General features: G+C 34.9%; 1 long non-coding RNA gene across 1 annotated transcript; it reads left to right on the forward strand.

Annotated features, from left to right (window-relative positions):
- The first annotated feature begins 817 nt into the window (after positions 1 to 817).
- Positions 818 to 24808, forward strand: LOC116666323. The gene is made up of 4 exons (XR_004323110.1): positions 818 to 940; positions 8761 to 8831; positions 17898 to 17992; positions 23846 to 24808. It is a non-coding gene; the product is annotated as an uncharacterized LOC116666323 (long non-coding RNA).
- The last annotated feature ends 1377 nt before the right edge of the window (positions 24809 to 26185 follow it).

Consider the following 26185-nt stretch of genomic DNA (forward strand, 5'->3'; position numbering starts at 1 on the left):
AATTTGATGAGATCTTATCAGGCCACAGGTAGGCCAATATTTCATGAAAATGACTGGTTTTGTATATTGCTCCATCTCATGTTACTCTCTTCTCTATAATAGTAACCATACCATTTAGTAAACGGTTGGTATGTGCAAGAGAGTGCCTAGCCTGTTGTAAATATTTTCCTTAATTTAAATGTCACATAAGGATTATTATTAAATATTTATTTTTTAAATGAGGAAACAGAGTCTAAAGAGATTAAATAACTGGTCCTAAATCAATGTAGCTGATAACCACTTCCCTTACCTAAAAGGTCTGTCTGATTCTAGAATCCAAGATTTAAAAACCCCATAATCCAGCCCACATCTCACCCCTCCCACATATGCTTCACCATCTCCACTGGCACTTGCCCTTTAAGCACAACTGTAGGTTCTAAGCCATAAATTTCAGGAACTGATTTTCCCAAAATTATACAGAACAAGGGTCCCTCCTACCTCCTATGCTCCATGTATAGTCTGCTAGACTAGCAACATACGGCACTCATTTCCTGTGTGTCACCCTCCTCCTTCCCTTCTTGATTTGGCATGCAGAACTCTCAGGTCCTTTTAACAGACTTAGCATGAGCCAATCCTACCGCTATCCCAGATAGAATATTTTGGATTTTTTTCTTTTTTGTCCTATAGAACCTAATCTGTTTTGCCAATTTCTCTAGTCAAGTCCACCTCATCTTCTTAGGTTAGGAAACTAAGGATAAATTCAAAAATAACAAATTTAATCTAAAATTTCCATGACCTCATGGAGCAAAGATTTGTTACTCACCCTGTGTGTCCGGTGATGGTTTGACAAGTACTCACCCTCTGTGTCCAGTGACGGTCTGATCCACATAGTCACTGAAGGTCTCAGGCTGATAGGAGTTTATCGTCTCTGTGGCAGAAAACAGAGAGAGGCTAACAAACTGTAAGTAATTTTTTTTTCAGTCCCTTATCCCAGAAGTAAAACACACAGAATGCAGCATTTATGAGAACTATAGTCTTTGTGATATATGTATATTTATAGTAAATATATAGTAATATGATATATATTTAATACATACATAATAATATAATAAATATATTATATATAAATCAGGTAGATTAATGTCATTTTCATATACAAAAGGGTTTTATGAAAGTTAGAGGGAATCTAGTAAATGGGGAGCCAACAATAAAACCCAAGTTTTCTCTCTTCTCTTAGTCTCTTTCCGACACATCACATTGTCTTGGAAGGTTAAGACTTTCAAATATACACTTACATGTCAACTTCCTGTTTTTGATTACAGTTACAAAGGAAGGTCTTTAAGTATTATTGGTTACTGTGAGGCTGTTTATTCAAACAACACATTTACTTCTGCTTTCTAATCATGCTCTTCCCATTTGATTTGTTCCAGTATTTGTCACATTACAGTTATCTCCATGGTGATAAACTGTGATATTGCAAACACTAACTAAATCAGGCTGGAGGGAAAAGATGACTGTGGAACAAAAGGCTCCTCGTGTGTACGTAAATAACCTTGTAATCATAGATTATGAGAAAGTTTAAAGGAAAATGAAAGCACATTATAAAGGGGAGTCTGATGATCATATGTGATATAAAAAGAAGAGGAAATTGATGACTTAGTTTTCCAAAGGCCCTAGATGTAATAAACTGAACAATCAGCTCTCACTGTAATAAACTACCCTCTTTTCAGTCTATTGGCAGAGCTTCAGAGATAAGAAAAGCAGTATCAGTTTGATAGGGTAGAAAAAATAACGTATTTCTGAGACCTTCCAAAAAAAGTACCAAAATTTTTAAATCAGTAAGAGTATTTTAGTTTTCCTCTCTTAAATGCTGCAAGATTAACTTTGTAACACTGTTTCATTTGATAGAATAAGGAAAATTCACGAGTATATTTGTTCACACTGCAGAATGTGTCATTATTGGGAAACTTACCTCTTTATTTTGGAAGTGTACTATACTCCTGTCACCTGCAGCAGAATCCCATATGCAAAAAAATTTTAATGTATTATACCATATGTTAACAGATGAATGTCCTCCATCCCTACTTCTACTTGGAGAGTATTATGAGTGATCGTGCCAGAGAGGTAATTTGGACAAACTTTCCTGATCTCATTAAAAGAGAAGACTTCTTTAATCCCCGGATGCCAGTCTCTATTCCAGTACATAAAACCCCTGAAAATTATGCATTTATTCATCTATTAAATGAATGTCTGCCGAGTTTTTATTGTGTAAAAGTACAGTTCTGGTTTTCATAGCCCATAGTTTTAGGAGTGTCAGTAAGTTGACATCATACTTAAGTCCTCTGGAACATCATGAACATATATTTTACATAACATGTTATCTCTCCACAAACACATGCTCACACAGAAATAAGCAATCACACTCTACAACCACATTTTAGAGTCATTATATACTCTGAAATCATGCTAGATCAGAAGATAAATTATAGCAAATCATGTCCAAATTTATGGAAAATTTCAGAACAGTGAAGAAAGTAAATGAGTCCAGCACAGTATTGTCAATGAACTATTTTATCACTTAAATAATGTCTAAGAAATACTCAGTGGTCTCATTTGTGTGTGTGTGTGTGTGTGTGTGTGTGTATACACTAAAAAGAGAAAATAAAAATAAATTTCAGAATAAAGACCAGTTCTTTAATGGAATAAATTTATTTTTATGAAAACATCATCAAAAACCAACACCAGTCTATACACTGACATTTGCAAAACACTAATATAGGAAGGAGTTGGAATCTCAGGCCTTTCAGTTAGATAAAGCTTTTTTTTTTCTTCCAGTTTTATTGAGATAAATTGACATACAGCATAAGTTCAAGGTGTGCAGCGCAATGATTTGATTTACATGCATCATGAGTGATTATCAAAATAAGTTTAATGAACATCTATCATCTCATATAGGTACAAAATTAAAGAAAAAGAAAAAAATAATAACTTTTTTATATCAATTCTGTGACATCATATGTTACATCTTTTTGTTTTGTGTATCCCTTAACTACTTATTGTGGATATAGGTGACTTCACTATTTCTGTCTTTTAACCTTCCTACTAGCTTTATACATGGTTTATTTACTACCTTCATTGTGTGTTTACCTTTACCAATGAGAGCTACTTTTTTGTTGGCCTCTAAGGTAACAAGTTCTCCTGACTTCCCTCCCTCTATGTCTGTTACTTGCCATCTCTGCTGCACTAATAACAGTATTGGCATTAGTCAACCCTCAAGCTTAGGATCACAATAGTTTTCATCCTATACATAAATAAGTCACAAGCTATAGTGTCTTAAGCTCAAAGCTTCCGATGAGTCCCTAATCTATATGTCAAGAATCTTCTGAACTTTAATGATTCACATGTACCTCAAACTCAGTATTGTCATCTCAGAGTTTATTGCCTATTATTCTTTTAGGCCTTCTCATTTCAGAGAAAGACACCTTCATCTATTTAAATAGCAAACCGGAGACCTAAAACTCTTCTTTGAGACTTCTTTTTACCTTTACTTACTACACTAAATCTATCACCAACTCCTATTGATTTATTTCTAGCCTTCAAACTTAGTTGCTAATCTCTGTCTTTTTACTGCCAAATCTCCAAGTCCAAGTTGCCATTAACCCAGAATTCAGCAAGAAAATATTGGCTAGTCTTCTTGCATCTTTTCTACTTTTCTTTCCAATATGCTTTCCATAATGCCACTAGAGTATTCTGTTCAAACGGAAAATTGTTTATATCACACCCCTGGTTTAAAAGTATTTAGTACTATTTTAAGAAAAGTTAAAAGTCTATAACTTAGCCTGTGAAAGGAAGCCTGCCTACTTTTTGGCATCAACATGGACTACATTCCACCTTACTTTCTTTCTCTAAAGTAACCTTCTTTGACTTTCTTAAATCTGCCATGTTTCTTCTCTACTTCACATCTTTGGAAATCTCTACCATGGGTGATTATGATCATAGAACAGCACGAATAACAGCATGGTGTCAAGAAACAGAGATGCATATGTGAGTCTCTGATATTTTTATTTGCTCTATGATTTAAAGGGAATTTCTTATCACTTTTAAGCTTTAGTTTCCTCATCATTAAAATGAAGTTAGTAGTAATATTTACCTTATAGGCTTCCCATGTGTATTAAATGAAATGAGAGAGAATAACTAGCTAAATTCCAACGTGTAAGTCATTGGCTTTGTGCCTTTTGACAAGTCATTTGCCATTTTTAAACGTTGCTCTCCGTATCAGAAAAAGCATAAGTTGAACTGTATATGTTGTATAGTGCACAGACAATGTTGATATTAACTGCTCAGTAATGTTTAAAATATGGGATTAATAATAGGAAATAATCCTTTTTGGTTTTGATTTCTAGTTTTTGGTAGAGTTATTCTTAAATAATACACTTAACCAAATATTATAAATACTCTGTATCTTAAATATTCTTTATATTATGAATACTGAAAATTCAAAAATTCAGCACTTACTTTTATCAGTGCTCCATAAACTTAATATAATGTGAATCACTTCGAGGGGGGGTCTTTTAAAAATACAAAAACTGATTCATTTAGGTCTGGGATGATTTCCAAAATTCTGCATTTTTAATAAGCCCCCAGGTGATGCTGAGATTCCCACCTTTAATTTGGTTTTTAGACATATAAACATAGATGGATAGAGGACATGATCATCAGCATAAATCAACCTATCGGTGCTAATCTGAGCACTCTAAGTTTTTAAGTTGTGCTATGTACTATGAAAAAAAGAAATGTAATTCCCATCATGGTAGTTGAAAAGTAAGGTTAGCTTTTCAATAGAGGAATAGTGGAAGCCCTATTAAACCAATTTAAATGGTGCTGACTGATACAAAACAAATGGGCAATTAGAGCATGCTATCTACATTATAGATGTGTAATAAATGCTTAAAATAGGAACTCAGTGAATGAGCAGATTGTTACTTGCAGAAGTAATTGGGTAGGATTAGGAAAAATAAAAGATTTGAATTGGGATTGGAAGGTTAAATAGACATTAGATTCTTGACACAAGGAAGAAGGAGATTTTAGAATGGAAAAGTGCAGAAGCAGTGATGTGTAGCACAGAAGCAGGACACAACAGTGACCACGTGAAGTTCATTTGGACTTGTAGGACTTGGAAAAATAGCTCTGAGCAACAGTGTTCTACGTGCTGTTAAGTCTCGGTGTGTTACATGCAATTCGTCACTAACACGATTTTAAGTACCCAATATTCATGTCATGTAAATTAGAGTAAGGTCAGTATTCAATATCATTTGTTTAATAACTACTTAGCTACATCTTACTATTCTTCCTTGAATGCCAGGGAAAATGGAGGAACTGGCATTTCATGCTCCTGTGTACTGGAGGTGTGTCCTCTCTTGTACGTGCCATAGCAGTGTGAAAGTTGAGAATCTCTGTGTGAAGACCAGTGCCTGACACATAGTAGGTACTCAAGAAAATGCTTACTGTTTGACCAAGGGGATACCTGACCAATAGGCAGGGAGAATCCTCGATTACAGAAATCCTTCATGCTTAAACAGATTATTACCGGTAACACTTTTTTTGTTGTTGTTGGAAGAAAAGAAGTAAACACGATACTGCCTTATTTTGTCCAAAACAGTAGAAAAAATGAAAGTTATTCAAAATTCAGTCTTATTACTATCTACATTTAATAATCAGGAGACTGATTATTAACACAACTAAGCAGGTACGTTGATATTTCTGGAGGAATAATCCTTGTTTGGAATCCCCATACATCTGGCATAAGTGAGCTAGACATTTATCAATAACTTCTCAAATACTGAGGGACATGAATCATGTGAGAGACAATATTATACAAGTTTATTTAAGGAGATGCAGCTATTTAGAAGGGTTCCAGAGTCCATGAAGAGGATCTTTCAATGAGTTTCCCTGTTTTTCAATAGAGAGAATTTATATTCTCTTATGCTTTTACACAGCTGGTTTCCCAAGTACCAATGTGATGCTGTTCAAATTAAATTAGTATTCCAAAATTGCAAACTTTAAGTTCTATGCCACTCAAACTAGCAAGGTAATTAAATACATTGCCTCCTGGTATTTATTATTAATAGGAAGATAATAAAGTGGGTGATTAAGCATTTGCTAGTTACTCTTGTAATCACTGGACCAGCCTCCTGAGGAGGCCAGGTTCAATAGCACATCACCAAAATGATAAAATATTAATGAGACATTAACTAGCTGTAATTGTCAGGCACAGAGCAGTTATTTTGTTGATCATAGGAGAGGATATTGAGGCTAAGGAAAAGATGTAATAATTTGGGTCACATTTACTAAGACAAATGAATACATATATTCTAATGCTGGGTTTTCAAGTTTCTCACTTTCAGATGCTCTGAAATATTGGTAAATTATTTCCCCTTTATCATGAGATACCTCTTATAAGAGTGATTTGAGAAAAAACTCTTCCAAGCTTCCTGGTACCTTTGGATCTTCATCTATATATATACATATATACATACATATATATATATACACATATATACATACATATATATATATAAATACATATATATGTATATATACATATATATATAAAATACATATATATAATACACATATATAATACATTATATATTATATATATATGCTTCTTCTAATCATTTCAAAAGTCATCTTATCTTATAATTCTCTAGTTTCAAAGTTATGTTGTAGTTTTTTGTCTTTTACTGCCATGTGGATGGACAACCACAGGTAATAGCTGCTTTATTTTTCCTCCTCTAATTTATGTAGATTAGAAGTATATGTACATATTTATAAAGGTGGTTGATTTGGTTGATGTAGTGTGAACAATGTTGTAGCCTCTACAACTGAGGCAACTTGAGTTACTGAAAGATGAATTCCCTGGTGGCATGAGGCATACTGCTTGTGCCCTTGTGGCACACAGTTAAGTGCTAGAGCTGTAGGAGAAACTAGATTTTTCATAAACATACATATATTTGTTTTCATATTCTTTTTAATTATTTAAGTTACTACAAGATATTGAATATAGTTCCCTGTGCTATCAATCTTCCAGTTTTAAGAGAAAAAAATTCTGGGGATACAATGTACAGCATGGTGACTAAAGTTAACAATATTCTATTGTGTATTCGAAAGTTGCCAAGAGCATAGATCTTAAAAGTTATCATTATAAGAAAAAAAAAAAAACTGTAACTATATGGGGTGATGGGTGTTAACTAAATTTATTTTGATATTCACTTGCATATATATATGTATATACACACACACCACATAATTATGTTTTATGCCTTAAACTACTGCAATGCTAAATGTCAACTATATCTCAATAAAACTAGAAAAAAGAGAAAGAAATAGATTCAGTGTTAAACAAAAATTAATGGTCTACTATGTGAGGTAGTGGGCTTGGACTTCCCAATTTTTTTTTTAAATATGAATGATTACCTGCCAGAGAGATGTAGTAACAGAGATTTCAGAATTTGTTATATTAAATATCTTGTTTCTATATGATTATAATAGTACTGAATCATTTAATTCATGCAAATCGCATAGAATAATCTCCACCACATAGTAAGTGCTTAACAACTCCTAGTTATCATGTTTATAGTCATTAATAATGTGTTTACTGTGTCTTATTATCTTATGCTGCTCTACTTTTTCACATTGTATCCTCCGTCAAGTTGAATTGTGTCTTAAACAGTAGCATTTGTTTTCTCTCTTGAAAATTAATGATGTGTCTTAAAAATCAATGATGTACTGGATAAAATATAGTATTAGCTTTATTCACCACAGTACTTGCAATGTTCAGCTTCTCCTTCCAGGTGAAACTGGCTCCTGATCAGGGGTTCTCCTGTTGGCTGGTATTTATCCAGAAGCAATCCTGGATCATTCTGGAGGTTACACCTGACCCACGGCCACTGACTCCATAACTTAGCCAGTTATCTTAAGATGACCAAAAAATTGGTTTGCTGAATGCTAACTGTTCATATAAACTTGACTAGATCCTTCTATAATTTGGATTTTAGACTATCAATAAAGATTGCTTAGAGGGAAAAGGGCAATGGAGCAGAAACATAGAGAGGAGCGTGGATGCTATAAGGAAGAATGACTACACAAGTGATTTATCCCTTGAGCTAGGTTCTTTCCTGTTCTAAAAACCAAGAAGTCTCTCATCTTTAAGCTATGTCTAACATCTGCCCAGTTAAGGTGGAGTGTGTCCATCTCGATTCACAAATATGCCAGCATGTATGCCTGAGTTTGGAAAGGCACTCAGAAAAAACTAGAGGTTTGACAGCACTGAGAAGATTTGGGATACTGTCCTAAAAGTTAGCCTCTTTTAATTTGAAGTGTTTCATATTGGTAGGGATGTTCTCAAGTTAAGTATTTGTTCTTAGCTGACCTTTTTATTCATGGAAGGTGTAAAATTAGTGTTTGAAACATTATCATTATCACTAAGGTTTTGTGATGACTGAATTGCTCATACGGCATTATTATAAAATGTTTTGCCTATCAATGGAGGAATCTGCAGAAATATTAGACCATGACATCTCTCTGTAATAGAGACAGTTATTCGTTCCCCACATCCATTCTCTACTTGTGGTGACAGAACTTTTGCTAAAAGTACGCCGTACAATCAGATTAAATTTTCCATCCTCCTTTGCAGTTAGAAATCACCACGTGACTAGGCTTTTGCCAATAAGATGTGAGCAGAAATGATGTATAAAAACTCTTGAGTCTCTTTTATATCAGGAAGCTGCTTACTCTGCATTTTTCATCGGGAGAAATGTGGGCTGGATTGCAAGCCAGCGTTGACTCTACAGGTAAGAGGAACACGCCACTGAATATAGAGCAACAAGACAAAAGGAACGCAGACCCTCAGCTGACAGCTTCTGACAGGCTTCCCTTACCTGCTCCCTGCATGTGCCCTGCTGCTTCACCACATTCGTGCCTTTAGCTCAGGCTTCTCGCTCACTAGTATTTTGAGAGAGAAATTTCCGTCTTGTTTGACCCGCAGTGTCTGTTGTCTTATACTTCTTAAGAAGCTTAGCCTATACCACAACGAATACGTTCTCTAGTGTATTTTAAATGAGGCCAGGGTGATTAGTCTTCATTCTTTTACAGACTGTCTGATTGGTGGTGGTTGATTTTTCTTAGAATAAATGTGAATCTTTTCAAGGTCCTTTGCTCACAAATAAGAGAAATGCTGAAAAAAAATTCTCTCAGTATCATGGAACTAAATCTGTCCTTATGGACAGATTTAAAGATGGCTGTAAAGATTTCGAATTTAATAAATCTGACTTATAGTGAAACATAAATAAACAAATAAGTAGAGATAGGTTTTCGATTGAGTACTGCCTACTTTAACCACAGATGTCTCTAGAAAGGTTAGCTATGGAGTGGAGGCATTGAAACCTGTGTGAGCAGATCAAGAAATCCATGAAAAGAAAGGGTCATCGCTTAGAGAGTAATCTATTTTGTAATTTTTAAGTGGTTCCTCTTTGCCTGAGAAAGTAAAAGGGAGATTTTACATATATTTTGTTTTGACTGTGTAAGCACACACATATAGGTTTAGGTATTTGAATTTGGAACTCATTTTATTAAAAAGATCCTGTTTCTAAAATGAGCTGAAGATAGTGGGGTTTCCAAATAATCTAAAATCCACAGGAAAATCCTACCTAGATTTTTTTTGGTAAGTAAAAATCATCCTGCTCTCTGCAATTATCTCACTTCTCCCAGTGGAAATTCTGAGAAAGCACAAGTTGCACTCATGTTGTAGGGGGAACGTGTCTACACCAGGAAGGATAGAAATGAAAATCATAGAAAATCCTTATGGTTGGGTCTGCATGCTCAACATAAAATGCAGATCAATTACTTCATTCCTTCATTGATAGTTTGAGCTGGAAACAATCTCAGCTCTGTTTCCTTAACTCACAAAGGAAAAATTAGAGGCCAAAAGAGGTAGACAAAGTATCAAGATTAATCAAAATTACAAAGTGAATTGACAGAGTCAAGATTAGAACATGGGTTTCCTGGCTTCCAGTCTTCGGCCCTTCCCACTAAACTGTATCTCCCTTAGGGCTCTATTTTAAAATAATCTGGTTGAAAATATGGCAACAGAGAAGAGGCAAGTTTCTCCAGGTAGCTCAATCAAATGTAAAATTCCTAAAAGTTCATTCACATTAAGCACATCTGGCAAGAGCCCCAGCATCTTGCTAGAGCAGTGTCTGTTAAATCAAAGAAACTGGAGTCCCAACAGGCCTGGGAGGGGCTGCAAAGTGTAACACTCTGGGCAGTGGGATTCAGGCCACATTTTGAACTGCTGGAAGGAGAAAGGAGGATTTAAGCCCTAAAGGGGGCTTAAGCGAAGAATAAATCTGTTAGCAGAGCAATTACTCATGTGCTCAGTAAACTGCCTCCTTCAAGGATTAGCAGATAAATCTAGGACCAGGCATTAGGGTTTTCTTGGCACATCTTCCTCATCCTGCACATCAATAACAATGTATTTACCCAATTATCAGATAATCCCACTTAAATCGATCAGTTGATAGCTCCCCAGTCCTTTCAAAGCACTGCTTTGTTTTCTTTGGCCTCGAACACCTCAAAATATTTCTGGAGGTCAGGAAAGTACAAATTGCAAATTTATTATTCTTGGAGTTGCACGGTGACCTTTAACCCTGTGTTTCCGAACCCTGCATGGTGTCTTGGAAAAGTGATTTCCATTAAAGTAAATAGGAGTCCTAGGGCTAAAGGCTGAGGGGAGGTTGAGACTTAACCCCTTCACATACTTTGCCCTCACTGAGAAGAGGGACTGGTAATCACAGATGGTACCTGCCATTTTTAAATTGCTTCTCTCTGAAATGGCTGAATTGCTTTTTTCCTGTTTGTTTTATTTTTTCCCTTGCCTTTGCAACTGAACAAAACCATGGAAAAATTGCTAAAAGTGATCACTGCTATGGAGAAAATCATAAAGGACATACAAACATTAGATGAGTTTAATTTAATTAGGAATAGCATAATACTCAACTTCTCACTTGAAATCCTTAGAACTAATGGAAAGGAACTGTTCAGAGTTGAATTGCTTTCATAGGTCTAGGAATTAAGAAATTTATCAAATAGAAACATAGGATATCCAGTTAAATTTGAATTTCTGATAAACAACAGATGATTTTTTTTTTAGTGTTAGTATGTACTAAAAACTTCATGAGCCATACTATACGAAAAATTTCTCTATTGTTTATAAATCGAATGTAATTGGACATTCTGCCGTCTAGCACTTTGTCTGGCAAAAGAATAATGAGAGGGCCTAACATTTCGGCTATTGATGGTGTAGTGGTTGCCAAACACCAGAGGAAGGCAGCTGCTGAGACACAACATAATTTAGGACTGACTGTGTTCAGAAGGGCAAATACAGCACCTTGGCACGTTGACTATTTGAAGCTGAAGGAGTTGGAGAAAGTGGCAGAAGCAGGAGGGTCCTTGACCTTCCCCTGTCCTTCCTTTCTGAAGCAGGTCACCAGATCCTCCTCTGAGAGGTGACCCCCCTCCACCTGTAGGATGAAAGCAGCCCTTCTGGCCCTTTCCTGCTTGCCCATTCACGTTCACCCTTAACCCTAAAGGAACCTGATTGTAAGAATGCGATCACCAGGCAGTTTAACCTAACTCTTGACTTGCACTGAATGCACGCAATGCCTTGCCCAACCTGTTGATTCTTTCCTAGATTAAAAGAGGTAAAAATGAAGAAATAAGTAGTTAAAGAAGGACTAGCTCTCTTCCCCCAGTTCCCTCTATCGCATTCCTGCAGGCCGGCCAAATGGACAAGATAGCATCTGAAGGAGAGAGTTTGAGATTTACAAACGTGAGCCACTATATGTATAAACATTTTTTAAAAAGTTTCTTCTGGGTAACACAGGGAACTATGTTCAATATCTTGTAATAACCTTTAATGAAAAAAATATGAAAATGAATATATGTATGTATATGCATGACTGGGACATTGTGCTGCACACCAGAAATTGACACATTGTAACTGACTATAATTCAATTTAAAAAATAATAATTGATTCTATCAAAAAAAAAAAAGATAGTGCTTGCAGGAAGATTATGAGGCGTTAGGCAGTCTGCAAGCAGTGGAAAACGACACAGAACCCCAGCCTCTTGCTTCCATGTATCGCTGAGATTCTTTCTCCTTTTTTCCCATTAAGAGTTGTCATGTCTGAGCAGAATCTTTGGAGCTGGTTTGGGACATGAGCCCGCCTTCTCCCCAGCCTGCCAGTACCCTGAATAGAGCGACCTTTCTTTTCTACCAACACTTGCCTCTCGAGTATTAGCTTTTGGGTGGCGAGCAGCCAAACCTGAGTTTGGTAACAATCAGGAGGGGAGGAACATCCTTATTACAGGCCTTGCGAAGTTCCCCCAGTTTACAGCTCTCAGCTCATACTCGATCCTGTTGCATCTTTCCATGGCTGTCCCCTCTGCATCAAACCTAGCATGATAGCCCTCAGGTTGAACTGTTTCTTCAGGTCTTTGTTTCCTTCTGAGGGCTCCCTTGTCCTATAAAATTTATATTAAACAAATTTGTGTGCTTTTCTCCTGTTAATCTGTCTTTAATGGTTTAATTTTCAGACCCAGTCAGGGGCCCTAAGAATGTTGAGGAAACTTTTTTCCCTCCGCTTCAGAACACATTCTGCCATATATCAATTTCACTAAGAATTAACAAAGCAAAGGATTTCAGCAAGGTTTATGATGGAAAAAAGTCTTCATCAGCACCACCTTTACAATTCGCCTCCTGCTTTCATCTTCAGCTGCGTCTCTCAGTCTCCTCTGGTCTCATCTTCCCCCTAGACTAGTTTCCTTTTTCTGCCCCAAGAATGTACTTGGCTATTCCCACATTTCCCACATGTATTATGACACAGTTTTCCCATCTGGTAGACACTTATCCCATCTGTATCTTCTCTAATTATTTAATCTCAATCCTATTTCCTTTGTGAAACTTCCCTTGTTACACAATGGCCCTCCTCCTTGTCTCGAAGCACTAGAGAGCATTCAAGATCCTTTATTTGGCATTAATACTTCAATGTGTTTCCTTAAGTTATTAATTCTCTCTCTCACACACACACACCCCTTGGCATTTTAGTTAAAAGGTCATGTCCTGAATGAAGGTAGAGGGGCTTATTTAGCTTTATTTATCTTCCAGTGATAATAAATGTACCAAGTATGTATCTGATCTGAGTTAATTATTTTAGGTGTTCAGTCAGAGTTCTAACTTAAGGTCATTCCCTATCTTTTTGAATTAGTTCAAGCCATCTAGTCATTCAGCAATATTTATGGAGCACCTGTCATGTGCTTCCAGCTTTCACTAAAGTCTAAGTTGCATGAGGGCAGAGATTGTGTTTGTATTGCTTGGTGAAACCAAAAAGTGTCTCACACAAAATAGGTACTCAATGGATATTGATTGAATCCATAGAATAGGACATACTATCTATTCTTTATCTTAAATCCAGCCTTTCTTCTTGAAAATCTGTCTCTCTCCTTTAAACAATCGCATCAGTGTCTGCAATGGTTACGCTTCCTTCAGTCTTTAGCTCATTGTCTATTATACAGATTGCGACTAGGGTTATAGCTCTCGAATCAGTTCTGAGATCTTTACTTCTCAGTTTATGTACCTTCTATGATGGTCTGTTACATAAAAGACAAGGTCTACATTCTCAAGAGTGACATTCAACCCTTCACAGTCTGGACTAACTTTAGTTTCCAGATTTATCTGTTTATTCTGTACCTCACTCTTATGCTTCGACCAAATCCAACTAATTCCCCTTTGGTTAGACTGTTAACCGGTGAAGTTGTCTGGGGTCAGATGTTTAGTAAAAGGAGGGGTAAAGGTCACTAACAATTCTCATTTTTAAACTCACTAGCCATTTTGTATATAATGCTTTGCACACGTTGTTACAGATAGTAAGTTTTCTTTCAGATAGAAAGGTTTCTTTTTGTCTTTGCCTTAAAATCCCTAGACTTTTGTTCCAACTCTCCTTAGGCATAACTTTCTATGTTATTCCCATCTGCCTACCCAGTTTAAAAAGAGAAGTTCCATTCTGTGTGCTACTATAACACTTTGCTTTGTCCATATGTCTGCCAGGGTGAGCATGCTTAGTTATAACTTCACTAGCTTCTGAGCTCCTTGAAGGCAGAGATCTTGTCTTGACCATCTCTGTGTATATCAGTTGCCTAACATGTGTTAAATAGAACATGAATTATTCGATGTGGTAATTCCATTGATGTAGGGTCTTTCTCTTTTCTGGATTATCTTTATGGGAATATATCCCCTCCCTAGTTCTGGTTCTCTTTTTGCTGTCCTTCATTTATATTTGACTGAACCTCAGAGTGACAGGCAAGTACAGATGGTCCTCAACCTAGGATGGTTCCACTTATGCTTTTTTAATTTTATGATGGTGCAAAAACTATATGAATTCAGTAGAAACCATACTTTTTTGAATTTTGATCCTTTCCTGGGCTCACCATGTGCTGTCCAATACTCTCTCATGATGGTGGGCACCTCCCCATCAGCCACAAAGTCACAAGGGGAAACAGCTGAGCTACCGACCACCTTTCTGCACTCATACGACTATTCCATTTTCCTTCTTTATTTTGTTTTATTTAAAAAATTTTTTCCTCTTCTAATTCATAATTTTTTCTCTGAGAGATCTTTTTTTAATTGACATCTAATCAGTTACACCATGTCAATTTCTCATGTACATCACGTCCCAGTCATGCATATACATACATATATTCATTTTCGTATTCTTTTCCATCAAAGGTTATTAGAAGACATTGAATATAGTTCCCTGTGCTATACAGAAGAAATTTGTTTTTTTCTCATTTTTATATATAGTGGCTAACATTTGCAAATCTCATTTTTCACTTTTAGTAAAGTATTCAATAAATTACATGAGATATTCAACCCTGTATTATAAGATAGACTTTGTCATAGGTGATTTTGCCCAGCTGCAGGCTAATGTAAATACTCTGAGCACATTTAAGATGGGCTAGGCTTAACTACGGTACTCGACACGTTAGGTGTAATTAAATGCATTTTCTACTTAGGATATTTTCAATTTATGATGGTTTATGGGGGTATCATCCCATCCTAAGTTAAGGGAGATTTGTAGTCCCTCCCACAATCTCTCCCATTCAGATTCCTGTAAGCGGGATATCATTTCAGTGATCTCTACATCTGCCAGGGTTGTGACTTTAGGATTACAAATGTCGATCAAAAAGCTCCCTGAAAACATGTGAGGTACTTCACAAAGGCCCCGTTTAGAACTTACACTCCAGGGGAGAAGGAGTTTTTATCTCTTTTGTTCATCTTTTTATCTCCAGCACCTTTATTGTACTAGCAATGTAATCACCAGTAAGTTCAGGCTGTTGGTTAAAAACTGCCTATCTAAAGACAACCAGTTGGTAAATGTCAGAATTATAACTGAAAATCAGACCAATCTGATTCCAAAAATCATTCATTTTTTAATAGTCTGCAACTCTTAGAAGATAATTCTTCCATCTAAACTCTAGCTCCAGAGCCCGAAGTCTAGAGACTTTTCCACTTACTCTAATCTATGTATTCAGACTTGATCTTCCAGTGCTAAGTGCCTTGTCATTCTTTCTTATGAAAATAGTTAATATTTATTGATCTAACCTTGTTAATAGGCACAGTTGTAGGCATTTGACAGCCATGAACGTAATTAACCATCACCAAAAGAAACTTATTAACACTGTTTTGAAAATGATGAAACTGAGGTACAGGGAGGTCAGTAATATACTCAAGGTCAAATAGTAGTAGCTTCTTTGGAGCCAGTCTAGTTTCACATACTACTTCCTTAATCTGTATACTCCAGGAGAGTCAAATTAATCAGCATCTCCAAAGCTGGGTATCAGCAAGGGAAGAACTGCTAGCTTGAGTCTAGCACATCAGCTTCTGAAGGTTTACCAGTGTCTTCAGAGTAACATGTGAGCAGACCCCTGCTAGGCTGCTGCCATGAACAGTGTGAAATGGTCTCTCCCACAGCCTCTTACACCAGTAATAGCAACATTTCACAGACCCCTCCACTTGACCATAAATAGGTGTTACATCTGTGAAAGCAAGCAGAAAAATAGCATAAACACAGGACATGAAGTCATTTAATGTACCACCAGACATCAGCCTCAGTATTGGAAACATAGAAATGCATGTTGAAGTGTAATCAATGGCTAACATGCTGAAAACACATGTGTTTCAAAAATCACTTATTGCTTTTTTAAATGAGCAATATTTTATTTTTAATTAAAATAAAGTGACTTTTTTTTAACCACTTATTTGTTCCAGAGACAGATGTTGAAGCATAGCTGAAAAGGGTGAAGTAAGAGTGAAGTCAAGAAAGCTCTAAGGATAATTTATTTGGCAGATTTTTATTCTGTTATTGGGGGAAATTAAACATATGTATAGTATTAAAAATACACTCAAATGTACAAATGTGAAATAGTGCAAATATAATAAGATGTGTGTATATAATTAATGAAAACATACAAATAAAATACTCTTTAATTTGTAGTGTTCCTAATCCAATCAATAGCCCTAAATTCTTCGTTTTGCTTAAAAAAGATTGTGGTAGGTTGAGGTGAATTGCCTGTCTTCGGGGGGGAAGTTAGCTCAAAGCTATTATCTCAGAAAGAAGGAGACCTTTAGTCAGAAGGATTGAAACGGTTCTTGTTTCCCTCTTGTGTTCCATTGATGCCTGATTGCAAACCAAAGTCATTCTCTTCCTTTCAATCCCTTCCTTTCATTAAAGTCATCAAAGTGTTCTTCCACTGAACTGTCTCTGCATTTGTGTTTACTCCTTTTTGTGTTGATTTCTTTTATATTTATTTTAGACCTTTTTAATACATTAAAGAGTATTTTTATTTACCGCTCTGTAAAAAGCATGTGTGTATGTGTTTATGTATGTGTATGTGTGCGCATGTATCATGTAAAGTGGGATATAGGAGTCTAAATATGTAAGATATATGTATTTTCCCAGGGTGTTTGAATTACTTCAGTGATGCTGAGTTTTGTGCTCAGTATGTATTTGAGATTTATGTAATTTATCAATATTTCCCCCAGATATTGTGTCCCATTTAGAAAGATCTTCCCAATTTCAGAGTCATAAAATGCATTTTATTATGTCATCTTGTACTTCTATGTAATTGGTTTTCTTCCATTTAAACTTTTTGGTTCAAAATGGAATTTATATTGTTGAAATGATAAGAAATGGAGTCAACCTTATTTTTTGCTACATGACTATCCAATTGTTTGAATGCATATGTTGATTAACTCATATTTTTTTTCATTTACTTAAAATATCTTCTAAAAAACTAAATATTCCTCATATACTTGGGCTTGTCCTTGATTTTTCTCTTTAGTTCCATGGACCTATCAATTCATGAGTTTTAGTCCATATCATTTTAGTCCTTTATTACTTTTTAAATGTTTACATTTGGTTGCAGTTAACAATTTTTTTAAGAGTATAGTGATTTATGACAGTTTTATCATCCCGTGTACATTTTCAGTAAGGACCCATGGCTTGGAGGGATTTTCCAGCAGTTTTGTTCCTTCGTTTATAATTTATTGTGGACATGAGACTAAGTTTATAGGACTAGGTACCCGTATAATGCAGGAACATTGAAACTTAATAAAGATATATTTTTGTTTAAAAGAACACACTTTTATTTCTTATAACTTTGTAATACCTGTCAATATCTTATAAAAATAATTCTCCATAATACTTTTTTCCTCTGGGTATTCTTGTTTGTTTTTCCCTTATAAACTTGCAAATCAGTTTATTTAATTAAGAAGAGAATCTCTTTGTTTTTGTTGTTGCCAGAGTTTGACTCCCTGCTGGACAAGAAACTCTACAGGTGCCTCTACCTTTCTCTTTCAGGAAGAGTCACGTCTTTTAGCCAGGATTGCCAAACAATGGTAGACACTACTTTGTTTTTGTTTATATTTTTTATTTTTTTATTGAGGTATAGTTGACTTACAATATTATATTCAGCTCAAGTGTACAACATAGTGATTCAATGTTTTTATAGGTTATACTGCATTTTAAAGTTATTATAAAATATTGGCTGTATTTCCTGTGTTACATAATAGATCCTTGTTACTTATTTATTTTATACATAGTGGTTTGTATGTCTTAACCCCCTACCCCTATTTTGTCCCTTCTCCCCTTACCTCTCCACACTGGAAACCACTAGTTTGTTCTCTATATCTGTCAGTCTGGTTCTGTTTTGTTGTATTAGTTTGTTCATTTTATTTTTTAGATTCCACACATAAGTGATATCATACAGTGTTTGTCTTTATCTATCTAATTTATGTCACTAAGCATAATACCGTTGAAGAACATCCATGTTGTTGCAAATGGCATAATTGCATTCTTTTTTTTTATGGCTGAATAATATTCTGTCATATATAGATGTAATCTATTGTATCTATATCTGTATCTATAGCTATCTCACGTTGTCTTTATCCAGTCTTCTGTTGATGGACACTTAGATTGCTTCCATATCTTGGCTATTGTAAATAATGCTGCTATGAGTATTAGGGTGCCTGTATCCTTTCAAATTAGTATTTTTATTTTCCTTGGATATATATACCCAGGAATGGAGTTGCTGGATCATATGATAGTTCTATTTTCAGATTTATAGCTGCTAATACCCAGGGCTAGTGAGTTTTTACTGAATAAAATGCTTTGACTCTCTTGTATCTATAGCTGCTTTTTATTCTAGTTTTCTAAATAAATACTTCACACTAAAGGTCACTGACAAGTTACCCGTGATCTACAAATGATTGACATGCTCAGCTGATTGGTCATAAATTCTGTGACTATCACTGTGTCTTTGCCTATTAAATTCTGGCTGAAGGAGAATACATCTGATTATCTGAAATACTCATACTATCTGAGAACTTCATTACACAGGCTGTTACAACCATCCTTTCCTGGCAGCAATCATAAAATTTATGAAATTAGACTATTTTCTATTTATCGAAAGAAAGCATGTATGGTCTCTGCTTTAAAAGGTTTCCCATATAAAATTCTAAATCATTAGCCTAAATATACCCTTCCTCCTGTGGCAGCATGGCCTCAAGGTTAAATAATGTTAAATTAATAAATTCTCTGAACAGAAGTCAGTTTTGAGTAAGCACTGTCTGATTTGGAATTTAACAACTATTATACGCTTTAATATACAACTATAGCATACTAAACTCAAATAACACTTTTATTGCCAGTGTACTACTCAATGTTAATTTAGCACAGTTCATAAAGACTCAGTAGAAGTGATGAGTGTAGATATTTAACCACTGACCTTCACCGTTAGAATCAAACCTAAGCAGTTCTCCGTGACTTGGGGACAACTCGGCCTGATTCAGCTAGTGGTCCCTGCAAGCTAGGGTTTCCTTTCTTCTTTGTACGCCTTGCCACTGTCACTGTCCTGTACCTCCTTGAATAGTTTACCTACTATCTCTGGTTGGTTTACTCACTGGTAAAATGCATAATGAAAGGAATGATACTGTATTAACTTATTCAACCACATTTATTGAGTGCCTGCTGTGTGCTGGAAAGTGTTCTAGTTGCTGGGAATGCAATGTGAACAAACATTCTTCCCTCGTGGGGCTTAAATTCTGCTGGTGGAAACAGACCACAGGTCAACACATAAGGAAAATAGATTGTTTGTGGGCCACTGAAAGTGCTGTGGAGGTAAGTAGAATTAGAAAATACGAACAGGGAGAATTGAAGCAGTGAGATTAGCCATTTTAAATAGGGTAATTAGAAAAGCCTTCACAGATAAGATATTTGAACAGACATTCAGTGGAGGTTAGAAAGTGAATCTTGAGCTCATCTGGGGAATGGAGACTCCGTGAAAAAACAACAGCAAGTTCAAGTGTTCTGAAGCAAGAATGTGCTTAGTATGTCGGATGGACTGAACAGAATTAAGCAGAATAAAAATTGTCGGAGGTGCGATCACAGAAGTACTGGGGATGGGAACAGCTTATGCAGACCCCCAGACCATCTTAAGGACACTGGCTTTGACTCTGAGTGAAAGGACAAACCCCTGGGGGTTTCTGAATATATCATTGGCATGGTGAGGTTTTTGTTTTAAAAGTATCAATTTGGTTTGGGATTGAAAATGAACTGACAGTAGGGCAAGGGTAGAAGTAGGGAGACATCTTAGGAGATTATTACAACCAAGTGGGAGATAATGATGACGGTTTGCACCTGGGAGGTGTTGGTGTTGTTGAGAAGCGGACTTGGGAACTAAGTATTTTGATATTAGGATAAGCAGAATTTGTTGGTAAATTGAATATAGGCTGTGAGCCTGGAGTTAAAGATGACTCCAAGATTTTTGGTCTCAGTAGATGGAAACATGGAATGACACTTATTTAGATGTATGCAAATGTTGGGGGGCGAAGGATAATTTTGGAGGTGGATATATTTCAGAAGCTTGGTTTCAATGCGTGCTAATTTTGAGACATCATCTAAATATGTCAATGTCTAATAGAGATGTCATGTATGCAGTTGACCATACCAGTCTGGAGTTGTTCAGTTTTAGGACTTAAGATACACTTTGGTGTATTATTATCATAGAAATGGTGTTTAAAGCCATGGGACCTAATGCGATAACTTAGATGATGAGGGAAGATAAGTAAGAGATGTTATTTACTACTTGACTTAAAAAATTGGAGTCAATTTCTGTCTTAACTAGTAAGTTCCTTTCCTGTCACTAGTACTTTTCTATACTCCAAACGATCTTACGCTGAAGGTAGATAACCCATAGAACTGAGTTCAAAGATTCAGACATAGAGGAAATAGCTGATTCAGATAAACTACAACATTTATCTAATATGTAATCTTGCTAGAGATAGAAGAGTTAGGAGAAAGGAATTCTAAATGTTCTTTGTATTTCCACCAATGTTGTGGCTGTCTTGAACCTGCTCTCACTAAGAGGTTTCGTTTCATCACAGACACTAAAATCTTTTTAGGACTTTAGGGACACCAACAGCAATGATTAAAGTCCAAACAAGCCTATATAGTAGAAGTAGCAAAGAGTATGGAGTTCGAGGAAACCAGTTTGCGTCCTGATCAGCTCATTAGCTGTGTTACTATAGACTAGCCATTGAAATTTCCTGGGCTGAGGTTATCATTAAAATGTGTAGAGTAATTTTTGCCTTGGGCACCTCAGAGAACCGTTTTTGAGGGATCAAGTAACACAACATCCATGAAAGACTTTTGTGAATTGCAGTCCTTCACAGATACGAGATTTCATGATTGATTTTAGGATCAGTGAAGTTTGGTAATCTTGGTGTAAAACAAATGAGCATTAGGAGATACAAAGTTAAAGCTCCTGAATATTAACAAATCACCAGGGTTTTTTTTTTTCTAGGCACAGTTCAAGATTAAGAAATCAGCATGGTTTGAGAGGGTGCAGATCATGAGGGGTTCATTTGACAGGGACAAACAATACAGAGTTGTTGAAAATAAAAGGAGAAATAGAACTGTTGTTTGAGATACTTAGAAGCAGCACTGAGCACTCCATGCAGCTTCATTGCTTAGCAGAGAGACTGTGGAGAGTGAGGGAATTGGGGATAGATGTACGGTCAGCAGTGTTTTCCATATGACACCATTCTGATTACCTACAGCATTTTCTCCATAGCTCTTTGTGCATGGATGTTTCCTATGTGCTTTCTAATATGGTTTTTTTTTTTTTAACGTATTTTCTCAATCATGGTAGCAAATGTTGGTATAGGATTCAAAATAGAAACTCCTGGAGCATAGTCCAGCAGGTAAGGAAAGTAATAATAATAGTTCCTAATTGCCTAATGCCTGCAGTAGTGTAGGTACGCATCCAACATCCCTATTTCTTGCATGAACCTTATGAGACAGACAGTGCCATTTCTTTTAAATGAGAATATTGAAATTCAAAATGAAGAAGTAATTTTACCACAGTGACAATCCCAACCAGGATAAAAATCCAGTTCAATTAGACTCCAGAGCTTCTTCATACCCTATGAAACATATTCTCTGTTAATTATGCCATCTAAGTAATGCCTACTGCACTATTATTTATCTTGTGGGTTTGGCATCTTGTGTATTCAGTGTCTTTAGAATAAGCTGAAATAGGCAAACCATATAAAAGTAATCTTATACGTTGAAGACAAGAAAGAGTCTAAGAAAAGGAATGTCAAATAGGCATTTGTTTTGAGTTCTTCTAGTTGTAGGAAGTGCCGTCTTGAGAAGGACTCTGAGTTTAAATCTGGATTAATCTGTTTTTTAACAGTATCTTTCATGAAATAGAGAAGAGGAAATAAAGTGTGTCAAGTAATTTCTAATATGGATTTCGGTGTAGCCTTAAAACAGTCTATAATTCTCAGGAGTAAATTTGACTTCCTTATATTTACACAGTCATGAGAAAACAGACAAATTCAGCTTAAGGGACTTACAGAATCACTGTCTAGGACTTTTCAGAAATACCAAGATCATAAAGAAAGACTAGAAAACTGTTCTAGACTAGAAAACTGTTCTAGACTAAAAGATAATAAAAAGCATCACAATTAAATGCAATGTATGATACCTGATTAGATTCTGGACCAATAAAAATATATTTCCAAAGGTGTCTTAGAAACAATTGACAAATGTTGAATATAGTATCTGGAATAAATACTAATAATATTGTTTCAATTTTAGATTTACTAATTTTAATAATTATGTAACATGAAAGAGAATATCCTGTTCTTTTTTGTCATTTTTCTTATTTGCATTCTTTTTTTTAATTGAAGTATAGTCAGTTTACAATGTCATGTCAATTTCTGGTGTATAGCATAATGTTTCAGTCATATATGTACATACATATATTCGTTTTCATATTCTTTTTCATTGTAGGTTACTATAAGATATTTAAAATAGTTTCCTGTGCTATATACAGTTTAAATTGTTATCTATTTTATATACAATAGTATCTACAGATCTGAAACTTCCAATTTATTCCTCCCCACCCACTGATAACCATTTTGTTTTCTATGTCTGTGAGTTTGTTTCTGTTTTGTAAATAAGTTCTTTTTTTTTTTTAGATTCTATATATAAGCAATAACATATGGTATTTTTCTTTCTCTTCTGGCTTATTCACTTAGAATGATGATCTCCAGGTCCATCCATGCAAATGGCATTATTTTATTCTTCTTTATGGCTGAGTAGTATTCCATTATATATATATTATGTATGTATGTATGTATATATATCACATATTCTTTATCCTGTCATGTGTCAATGGGAGACTGTTCTGTTCTTAGTAAATACACAGTAAATTACTTAGGGGTGAAGTGGTATGATCTTCCAGCTTACTCTTAAATTGCTCAGATAAAAGTTTTAAATACATATATGTGTGCATATGTGTGTGTACACATTTATTAAAAAATAGAAAGCTAAAACAAAAAGGGATAGAATATAATCAGTGGCAAAGCTGGGTATACCTTTTACCTAAATCTAAAGCCTTTTATGTGTTATTTGTTGTGTTCTTGCAACTTGCCTGAAGTTTGAAAATGCATAAAAATAAAAAGTTATAAAAGTTTATATTTTATATATTATAAATGTACATATTTATTAATAAAACAGCTACCACTTAAACCTGCTCATCAGTATAAGCAATGTAGAATGGCCAACCATTATGTGTATCTAATAGTACAACATAAACTATATAGAAGCACCTTTTAACTATTCTTGGCCAAAATGTTTAACCTGAAACTAATGAAGTCTTCTGATTTCATTCCAATTTACAGGAGGTACAGAAGATAGAAGAACAAATGAAATGACACCATGAGAAAGCAATCAGCATGATTCAGAAGTTAGAACATTCTATAGGAAAATACTGACCTAGTTTTCAACAAATCATTGTCACAAAAACTGCAGGTCTGTTTTAGATTAGTTGTGATTTTAGAAGCACAATAAAAAGCAAATCATCTGTGATAATTCAGGGGAATTGGAGGGAATATGAGGGGATTTTTATTAAATTACAATAAGAACTATTATTAATTTTATCTTGCGTGATAATGAAATGTGTTTATGTAGGAAAATTTAAATTCTGTTTTCGTTATATTGTAGAAAAATATAATGAAATATCTAGAGGTAATATGAGGTCTGATAGTATATTTAAAATATTTCAGAAAAATAGATTAGACTGAAAATATTAGAAATATTAATAAATTTAAGACCTCGATGATAAGTATATGAATGTTAATTAAACCATTCTTTTAAATTTCTATACAATTAAACATTTTATAAAATATTTGCTATAAATAAATAAAATTAAATAGAATTGTTAATCATTGACCAAACCAGATTGATAAACATCAACCTTAGTAGGCAGAAAAGTCAGAAGGAAGACATTTGGATGTTATAATTGCAGACCAATGAGCTTGGTGAACAATAATTACTGATCAGACATAAATAGCTACTGTGAAAATGTAGTTATAGGCTGAGCTAGGTCAGAGATAGAGTTACGGATTGCAATCAGTTCTCAAAATAAAGGGAGCCACAGTTGATGTGCATACTAGTTGAGAAATTTGCCATCTTGCCTATCCCTGGATTTGGAGAGTCAGCAAGCAGATCAACTTGGCGCAGGAGAGATGGCAGCTTTACTAGCAGTGCAATTTGTGTGCCTACTGCATCACAGAAAAGGAATTCTTCAGCTGATTTAAGAACACCATTAAGAATCACAGACAGCTCTTTTGTTGGCAAGAGGAAAAGTACAGAAAAGTACAATGAAGCCAGAAAAAGCTGCTAAAATTTGGAGAGAAAGAAGAAAATAAAATTGAGTTCATGTTAGCCAAAAATTTGAAATAATAAAAGGGCTTTATTTTTTATTTCATTGTTACAGATGTCTTAATAGAAAATAAAACACTTAATGCTGGCTTATATTTCTAGATATAGATGAGAGATTACTGCATGTAGAAGAGATAACATATGCAATTCTAAAGATGTATTAAAATGTGTTCCTAAAAACATAAAAATGAAGATATTAGAGATACAGAATTTGGATGATGAGGAAATGATGGTAGCTATTAAAGTATTATTATTATAAAATTATTACTTAGAATAATATTACTATATATTAATATTATATATAAATTATATTGTGAATTATTAAATAATTATATATAATTATATAAATTATTATTATTAAATTATTAAATTTACAGCCAGTAAAATTATCAACTCAGAAGGAAGGACTCAAATTTGAAGAAATTGTGATGTTGAATCGTAGGTTACCAAGAAATGAAGGAGAAAGTGGGTTTGTTTCTGGAAATTCCTGCTATCATTACAGCAAGAAGGTAATTCTTAGGATGCTAAAGAATTAAAGGATAATAGATGACATATTAAACATTAATGATGATATATATTCTTTCAAGCATACATCAACAATATTTTTGTAGGTATACTGCTAAGACTACAAACATAAAGGCAAAAAGTATTTTTAGAAAGTTAAGGTCACAGAAGAGATACATGCAAATAATCACCATAAAATTAGAGAATTTCTGTTTAATCTAATCCATTCATTTCTAGTGCTTCTGAGAGTTATTCATTAAAGACAATATGTGTCAAAATTTTTGACATCGTATAGAACAAAAACGTAAGAAGATACTGAAAGGCGGAGAGGTTAAGGCAGACATGCTAAGGATCTTGGAACTCCAGAAAAGACACAGCAGTGAATTATTTGTTTTTTCATTTCACCTCTTGTACCCCAGACTGGATGTTGGAGGAGGACCAAACAGCAGAGCTTGTTGAATAGATAGAACAAAAACTGATAGAAATTTTATTATTTCTTTTCTGCTTAGAGAACTCATTGTAGCTGTTCTTTCAGGGTGGGTTTGCAGGTGATAATCTGCAGGCCCAGATGATTTCACTGGAGAATTGCAACAAATACATAAAGAAAAATTAACACGACCTCTTTTAAAGAATACATGAGGGGAGAATAATCCCCATTTCACATGGTCAAACTGAACTTCTTTTTGGAGAAAATTGTAGGTTCAATTACACTTGTAAGAAATAGAACAGGGAGTTCAGCATAATATTTATATGCAGTTTCCCCTAATGGTGAAATCTTGTAAAACTGTAGTATA

Source organism: Camelus ferus, chromosome 10 (genome assembly GCF_009834535.1).
Source record: "Camelus ferus isolate YT-003-E chromosome 10, BCGSAC_Cfer_1.0, whole genome shotgun sequence".
NCBI lineage: Eukaryota > Metazoa > Chordata > Mammalia > Artiodactyla > Camelidae > Camelus > Camelus ferus.